We start from the raw sequence: 8,934 nt of genomic DNA, 5'->3' as shown, positions 1-8,934 counted from the left end.
AAATATCGAACAGTTCTCCGCTCAATACTTGTATTGGACAAAGGTTTATATCCGCATAGGAGGAATCTTGTAAATCCGCCACCGTCCCCTTATGGGATGGAGTCCTCCCGCTAAGGGAAAGCATAAACCAATGCAACATTAGCTTGCATAAAGGAACAATCTATTAGAATTATCCCAGATAAATATACATAGAATGAATGCTCAATTATACCAATAAATTGACACAGGTGAAGGAGACGCAAGGTTCTCAAGAACAAGTTTATTGACAGACAATAAATAGACAGGTTATCAACAATTATATATATATATATATATATATATATATATATATATATATATATATATATATATATATATATATATATATATATATATATATATATATATATATATATATATATATATATATATATATATATATATATATATACATATATATATATATATATATATATATATATATATATATATATATATATATATATATATATATATATATATATATATATATATATATATATATATATATATATATATATATATATATATATATATATATATATATATATATATATATATATATATATATATATATATATATAAGAGGAGGATAACCAAAACTTTAAGCATAAGTATGATAGTAAACAGAAACTTGTTTATCTGAAAGAAAAACATTAGTGCCACTTTTAACATACCGACGTATCAAAGTCATAAAAGTCTGTATTACTAATCGGTCACATTAGCGTTAGAAACGCTCGGCACACATGTCTGCACTTATGCTAGGTTCACCTTTGGAAGTGGAACAGTCAACGTGGGCAACTCGGTGCCCTCACTTACTTTGTAGCACAGTATGTAACTACACACTTACCCTGGAATTAATCGTCCCAATTAAAACCACTGTTCCTCGCAGAGTTAAACAGCAGGGTTAACGACGCAACCCACTGCTACCACAGATCTCTTTAGTTGCTCCACTTGCTTCGCATAGTGACGAAAGAACACTCTGGAAGACTTCCAGCCAGTGTATGAACGAAGATGTTAAAAATCCATACAATTAAAGAAATTTAAGGATGAGGCAACTTTCCTCGGATCGTGACCTGAGGGTGTACTGTCAGGATCCGCTCTGCGAATAAAATATGTGATTTTCGCCCCACCTGTTGGTGGGTAACTCATACTTGGCGAGAAACATAGGATCCGGAAACAGGTTCAGTTCTCCCCCATCCAGGAACTGAACACACCTTCCTCTCTCGAGAGGGCTACAATTTCACTAACCCTGGCCCCGGACGCGAGTGCAAATAGGAAAATAACTTTTTGGGTCAAATCCTTTAACGCACACTCCTTATTGTTCAACAGTGAAGCGAAATGAAGAACTTTATCTAAAGACCATGAAATGGGCTTTGGAGGTGCTGAAGGTCTGAGCCTAGTGCAGGCTTTCGGAACTTTATTAAAGATCTCGTAAGCGAGGTCGACCTGGAAGGCATATAGAATGGGTCTTGTCAAAGCAGATTTACACGCCGAAATCGTGTTAGCTGCCAACCCTTGACCATGGAGGTGGATGAAGAAAGATAAGCAGAAGTCCGTCGAGATCTCCTGCGGATTCTTCGCCTTGACAAAGGCCACCCATTTTCTCCAAGATGACTCATATTGCCTTTTAGTAGATTTGCACTTATATTCCTCTAGGAAGTCTATGCTGGCTTTTGAAATTCAGAAACGCTTTCTCACCGCTAGGGAGAGAAAATCATGAGCTGCAGGGTCCGGGTTTTCTGTAATGAAGCGCAGACAGTCGACTTCTGGACTCGCTGGGTCAGAACTGGATCTGGTAGCGGTAGAAACTTCAACCGTAGTTCCAATGCCAGGGGGAACCACACGCTGTTCGGCCACTTGTGGGCCACTATTGCCGCTACTCCCTTGAAGGATCTCAGTTTGTTGAGGACCCTCAACAGAAGGTTTTGAGGAGGGAACAGATAAATCCTGGACCATCTGTTCCAGTCCAGGGACATCGCTTCCACTGCTTCCGCCAAGGGGTCCTCGTACGGGGACACGTACAGGGGCAACTTCTTGTAGTCTTTCGTCGCAAAGAGGTCTATCTGCAGTTCTGGGACTTGACTCAAGATGAAGGAGAACGATCCTGCGTCTAGGGACCATTCCGACTCTATCGGTGTGAACCTGGATAGAGCGTCCGCTGTCACATTGCGGACTCCTTGAAGGTGAACTGCCGACAGGTACCACTTCTTCTTTTCCACCAATCGGAAGATGGCCAACATCACCTGGTTGAGAGGTGGCGACCTTGATCCTTGTCGATTCAAGCATCTCACAACTACCTCGCTGTCCAGCACTAACCTTATGTGGATCGAGTGACGCGGGGAGACTTTCTTTAAGGTCAGGAGCACTGCCATAGCTTCTAGAAAGTTTATGTGAAAGGTCTTGAATAGATTGGACCAAGTCCCTTGGGCCTTTTTCCGATGAGAGTGACCTCCCCACCCCTCATTCGAGGCGTCTGTGTGAATCGTCACCGACGGGGGAGGTGGCTGAAGAAGTACCGACTTCTTTAGATGTCTGGCTTGGGACCAAGGCCTGAGAATAGTACGTAGACGAAGCGGAACTGGTCTTCTCAGATCTCTTCGCGCGTTTGATGCATAACTTCTCCAAACTCCGGTTGCATCCTTTAGCTGTGCTCTTAGCACCGGGTCTGTTACCGAAGCAAACTGGAGAGAACCCAGTACTCTCTCCTGTTCGCGTCTTGATATCCTTTCGGAATCTAGAAGTCTCTTGACAGAACCAGCTATCTCCTTCCTTTTCTTCGCCGGGATGGAGAATTGGTGTGACATTAGGTCCCAGTGGATTCCCAACCACTGGAACTTTTGAGATGAAGAAAGTCGAGACTTTTTTCTGTTGATCTTGAAGCCTAGATACTCTAGGAACTGGAACACCTGCAGAGAAGCTTGCAAGCATTCTGTCATGGATGCTGCCCACACTAGCCAGTCGTCCAGGTAGGCTACTACCTGAATTCCCTTTAGGCGTAATTGTTTGAGAGCTACGCTCGCAAGCTTCGTGAAGATCCTTGGGGCTATATTTAGCCCGAATGGCATGGCTCTGAAGGCGTATAGTCTTCGTTGTAGCTTGAACCCTAGGTAGGGGGAGAGTCGACGATTGATTGGAACGTGCCAATAGGCGTCTGACAAATCTATGGAGACGGTAAATGCCCTCTTGGGCAGTAAGGTCCTTATGTATTGCAGTGTTAGCATCTTGAACTTGCAGTTCACTATGAACTTGTTGAGTGGCGACAAGTCCAGAATGACTCTGAGTTTTTCCGAGTCCTTCTTGGGAACACAAAACAGCCTCCCTTGGAATTTGATGGACTTCACCCTTCGGATCACTTTTTTCTCCAACAGTTCTTGGATGTACTCCTCCACAACGGGGGTGGAGTGTTGGAAAAACCGAGGGCACGGGGTTGGAGTGCTGTACCAGCTCCAGCCCAGTCCATTCTTGAGTAGGCTGTGGGCCCAGGGATCGAAGGTCCACTGATCCCGAAAATTCTGAAGTCTCCCTCCTACCGGTATCATCTCACTTGGACTGCTGTCCTGAGGTCTTGCGTCCCTGACCGCGACCACCCCTGAATCCCCTTCCCCTTGAGGGGCACCTAGACGAGCCTCTGGCTGCTCCTCTAGGCTTTGCTCGAAAGGAAGTTGACTGCCCTTCGAACGTTGGGTTGAATGCCGGGGATTGTGTCGACAAGGCCTGGGGTACCCACTGGAATGTGGTCGGGGTTTGTGCCATCATCTGGGGCACTGAAGGCATTGGCAATTGCTGTTGCTGTTGCTGTCTAAATGGCTTGGCTGGCCGAGACGGTAGCCTAGTCCTCTTAGTCTTCCTCTTTGGTTGGGGACCCTCATCCGGGGAAGGCTTTCTCTTGATAGACAGGCCCCACTTCTGGAGAAGGTTTCTATTCTCCGTGGCGGCCTTATCAACAACTTCTTTGACCGATTCGCTAGGGAAAAGGTCTTTGCCCCAAATGTTGGAGGAGATTAGTTTCCTTGGCTCGTGCCTCACCGTAGCCGAGGTGAACACGAACTCCCTACAAGCTCTCCTCGCCCTGACGAAGCTGTAAAGATCCTTCGTCACTGTGGCCAGATGAGTCTTGGCCACTACCATGAACATTTCATGGACCTTGGGGTCACTTGCCATTGTCTCAAGAGTGGTCTGAAGAGACATTGAGGCAGCCAGTCTTTCTTTTGTCTCGAGCTCTCTCCGCAAAAGAAAGTCAGACAGCTTAGGGAGGTTCTCACCGAACTGACGTCCGGCAATATCAGCCTCCAACTTCCCGACTGAGAAGGTAAGATGGACGTCCTTTCAGTCCTTGTGGTCCATAGGTAGGGCCAGCGACAAGGGTTTACACTCCTCCAGGGAGGGGCAAGGCTTGCCAGCCTCGACTGCTTTTAATACAGCCGCAAACCCTTTCTGCAAAAAGGGGAAGGCTCTAGCAGGAGAGGACACAAAGGAAGGGAGCTTCTTACTCAATGCAGCTACCTTTGAGTTCGTGAAGCCCCTCTCTTTCATTGAAGATGAAAGCAAAGCTTGAGCCTTAGCATGGTCCATCGCTATGACCTCCTTCGGCTCTGTCTCCTCCTTTGAAGCTGGTTCCTTCCTCAACCGGACATAACAGTCCGGATATGACCCTTTGCTGGGCAAGAATTCCACCTCCTCTAGGGGAACTGAACCCAACTTATCCGACATGAAGATCTTTCCAATCGTCATCGGCATGTGCTCAGCATATCTCCACGGGTTAGCATCTGAGCACAAGGGAAGGTCTTTCACATTGAGCCTTTTCTGGGGCCCACGTGATGCTGCAAGCTTCTGCATCTGCAGTTCCATTGCAGCCGCCTTCTTACTGCGGACGTTGCAGAAAACATTTCCGCACTTCGGATGGTCCTCCTGTAAAGAGTAGAAATTTCCATGAGTATCAAGTGAACTACGTATCACTGGATATGCACAGTTTAGCATAACAAATCAGAAAGGAAAGACACACACTTGTGTTTCCCGCACAACCAATTGTTGCAGCCTTCCAGATAATAAAATCGTATGGTTAATCTGTCCTAGAGTAACCAATGAAAAATTTCCAGAGGAAACAGGTGTAGCTCACACCTAAGATATGATTTTAACATACCGGATAATAGACAAGAGAGAACTCACTTTCTTATCTGTAAGGCAACACCAAAGGGCTGTGCAAGACAACACACAAAAGTGTTAGAAAACACAGTGTTGTACCAATACTATACTATAGTTTTCTTCCTACAGTATATGCTATACTGAAGAATACTGGTACAGTATAGAAGGTAATGCGCCGCGGCACACACCATAACTAGCTTTAAAATATACTACTTAACAGCTATAAGGCGGCAGAACGCTGGTTCAAATGCATGTGCCGGCCGGCAGTAACTGCCGGCCGGCAACAGCCAATGTCGGCCGGCAATGACTGCCGGCCGGCAATGACTGCCGGCCGGCAACTACACAAGGTAGCACCCGGCTGCCGGCCACCGCTCATAGCGACCGGCAGACAAGGGCGTGACAAAAGCCGGCCGGCAAAGGTAAACAACCGATGCCGGCCAGCAGCAAAAGAACCAGAGAACTTCGACTGCCCGGCTGCCGGCCACATAGGACGGCAGCCGGGTCGGGTACAGCACTAGAAGAAAACAGAATGGATGCCAGGATAAGAGAGTATACTACCTCCAAGCCCGGTAATCGCAAAGAGTGCATATAAGGAAGGTGAAAATCTAATTCAGGCTTCCTGACCAATGCCGTCTGGCTCTGCAGACAGACATGGATGAGGTGCCAAGGGAGGTCCGGGCAGCACTCAAAGCAGAAGACCTTTGCCGGCCGGCACACTCTGCCGGCCGGCAAGGGACTGAGTCAATTCCACATCCTAACCTATACTAGGTCCAGATGTAGAATGACGTACAGTACTGTAACGGCTAGGCCATTACAGAGATAGAGGGGGGAAGGGACAAAAGAGGGTCCTACCAACCTTGCTTTAGTAAAGAATCACCCGCAGCCAAGAAAACTCATCTTAGCCTAAGGGAGATCCAAGGGGGGAGGCCAGCAATACTTGCCAACCCCCACTGAACCAAAGAAAGGAAGGTGTTGCTACTCCCAAGGAAAGGATCTTATCCTCCCACCGAGAACAGCAACAAGGACTAGTCTGCTAGATCACAAAAGAAGGAATCATCTCGTACAGAAACCTTCGGGAGTGACCTAAGGAGGCTAAGCCTCCTATGTCTGCGTCAGACTAGCGAGGGAGACTCTACCCCAAGCCAGACAAACACAGATTCAGACTAAAAAACTCTGATGTTCTGCCCCTCTCTGAAGCCAGACTCACTGGAACAGGAAGGTACAGTAACACCCCAATATAGTTGTATCGAAAGTTAATTCAGATAAACCACTAGGGTTAAGCCCAAGGCTTAAACAGAGGATTGCATACCTTCTCCGAAGAAAAGAAAGCAACCGGGGAGTATGAGAAAGTATACTAAGGCTCCATAGGCAACTTAGCCTAGGCATCAAGAGAATCGATTACCCAAATCACCGAAGCTCACTCGTATACTATCTTGGAAATTATCAGTATAATCTTAAATGTATAAAACTGCCTAAAGCTTCAATAAAATTTTAAAACACTCGGAAATCCAAAAATCATGCAGGAAAGTACTAGGGCCAAACGACTAGGCTACATGGTCTAGCGTAGGCCAGAATTGGCGAATACTTCGCCAAAACAAACAATACTAAAAGCACGAATAAGGAAATCCTATGTAACGCTAAATAGCTATAATTATTAAAGCAAAACAGCCGGGAATGTCGCTCTGGCTAACTAAAACTCATACCTAGCGAGCGACAGCGTCCAGGACGCCTCCGGTAGGCAACGGCTCTTGTAACAAAGATTATTACTATTAATCACATTATAATTTACCAAGAGCCTACATTTATACATAAAAGAAATAATACTCAACTTATCAGAGGCCGACGAAGTTGGAAAAAGCATAATAAGCAATTAAATCCAAGATTTTGCGAGAAACACAGGAAAAAACACCGAGTTGTTAAGCTACACAAAAAGGAATACAGATGGCGCCAGAATCGGCGCAATGCACGCTTACGAAACGGGAGGAGAGAGAGAGCCTTGCGAACGGCTCTCCTTTTTCTTTCTCGTTTTAGTTTTCTTGCCAATTGACCCCTTCGAAGTGTTATCTCTGTTCGGGGTGCAGATTGCCATGTGGCGTGTCAAGAATACGTCCTCTGATATTTCGCGATATCCCTGGTACTTTCATTAGGGATATTCGCTCCAGGAGTTAGAATTCTGGGTACCTTAAGGTAAATTCTCTGGGAATATCGCCGTAGTTGTAATATACCCTAGGAAGCTACCCTATAGGAACTTCTATCAGGACGACATGGCTTGAGCCCAAAAATACTATCATTGGCTGCACAGTAGAAGACATCATCAGCTTCATCATCATCATTTCTACTGTGCAGCAAATTCATCGCCATCATCATTCAAGTTTTTCTTGAACTTCTTTCGTGGTGAGTACAGTAACAATCTTTATTTTTTACTTTAATATTCTAACATTTTAATATTTGTGCCTGTTTTATAGTTTAGTACTGTATGTATTAAGTTAAAGGGAAGGTTTTAAAAGTCTACATGTTGTAACCTATCATATTTTTTTTTTATTTACATTTACGTACGTAAAACAATCTCTCTCTCTCTCTCTCTCTCTCTCTCTCTCTCTCTCTCTCTCTCTCTCTCTCTCTCTCTCTCTCTCTCTCTCTCTCTGTAAATTGATTTTTTTGTTTAAAATTTACATTTACAGTACGTACGTAAAAAAATCTCTCTCTCTCTCTCTCTCTCTCTCTCTCTCTCTCTCTCTCTCTCTCTCTCTCTCTCTCTCGTAATTTGTTTTCCTGCTTTGCTACGTACAATATGTACTGTACAGTACTGTATGATTTTATATAGATACGGTAAATTATATTTGTAATAACATATTTTGTAAATGCTTTTACTGTAAATATCATTATTTATCACTTTCATCATGCGCGTTAAATGCCTTCTTTTTTTCTGAGCGTGGTTGTTTACTGAGCGTACTTTACTTTATGACGCTGTCGTTTCAGGCGGCATCATAAAGAAAAACATTTCATTTGGAAGTCCTAAGAAAAATTAAGTAAAACATTGGTAATAACAAAATCAACATACGGTATAATCAATATAATCGATGCAAAAACTAACCTATACATATATGTGTACACTAAATGAGTTTGTTTCTTCATTATGATCAGAGATGAACGTAAACAAAACATTGGTTGCCATTTTTTATCGTGCTTTTTAGCGTGTTTAGGAAACGCATGATATAAAATCGCCTTTAATATTTGTGCCTGTTTTAGTTTAGGGTACTGTAGTACATGCATTAAGTGTTCTGTACATTAAAGTGTAGTTTGTTAACAGTACTACGTACAAGGGTAGGTTTTAAAAGTCCAAATATACATGTTAAATAAATAGGTAAATATGATGTCACTACTTCGCGGATTTTCACCTATCGCGGCCGGGTCTGGAACCTATCTACCGCGATAAACGAGGGTTCACTGTATTTACTATTTCACATGAAACAGATGTGTAGAAATGAAATAAAGGGAAAAAATCTTTTATATAAATTTATTTACAGAAGAAACGGTCGCATACTTACTTTCAAAACCAAAAGAAAAAGGTAATAATAATAACAATATAATTAAAATGGCCCCATGACTACAATTGCTTCATTGACGAGGAGTAGAAGAATGCATGTGTTAATATAACATTATTTACAAAACGATCTAAGAAGAAAATGCCCAATGAATTGCACTAGCGACCCCTTACCCAAAACCTTGAAACCCACGCGACTCACTAATATCACCAGATTGATTTTTATA

Source organism: Palaemon carinicauda, chromosome 17, assembly GCF_036898095.1.
Source record: "Palaemon carinicauda isolate YSFRI2023 chromosome 17, ASM3689809v2, whole genome shotgun sequence".
Classification (NCBI taxonomy): domain Eukaryota; kingdom Metazoa; phylum Arthropoda; class Malacostraca; order Decapoda; family Palaemonidae; genus Palaemon; species Palaemon carinicauda.
Note: the sequence above shows the minus strand (reverse complement) of the source record.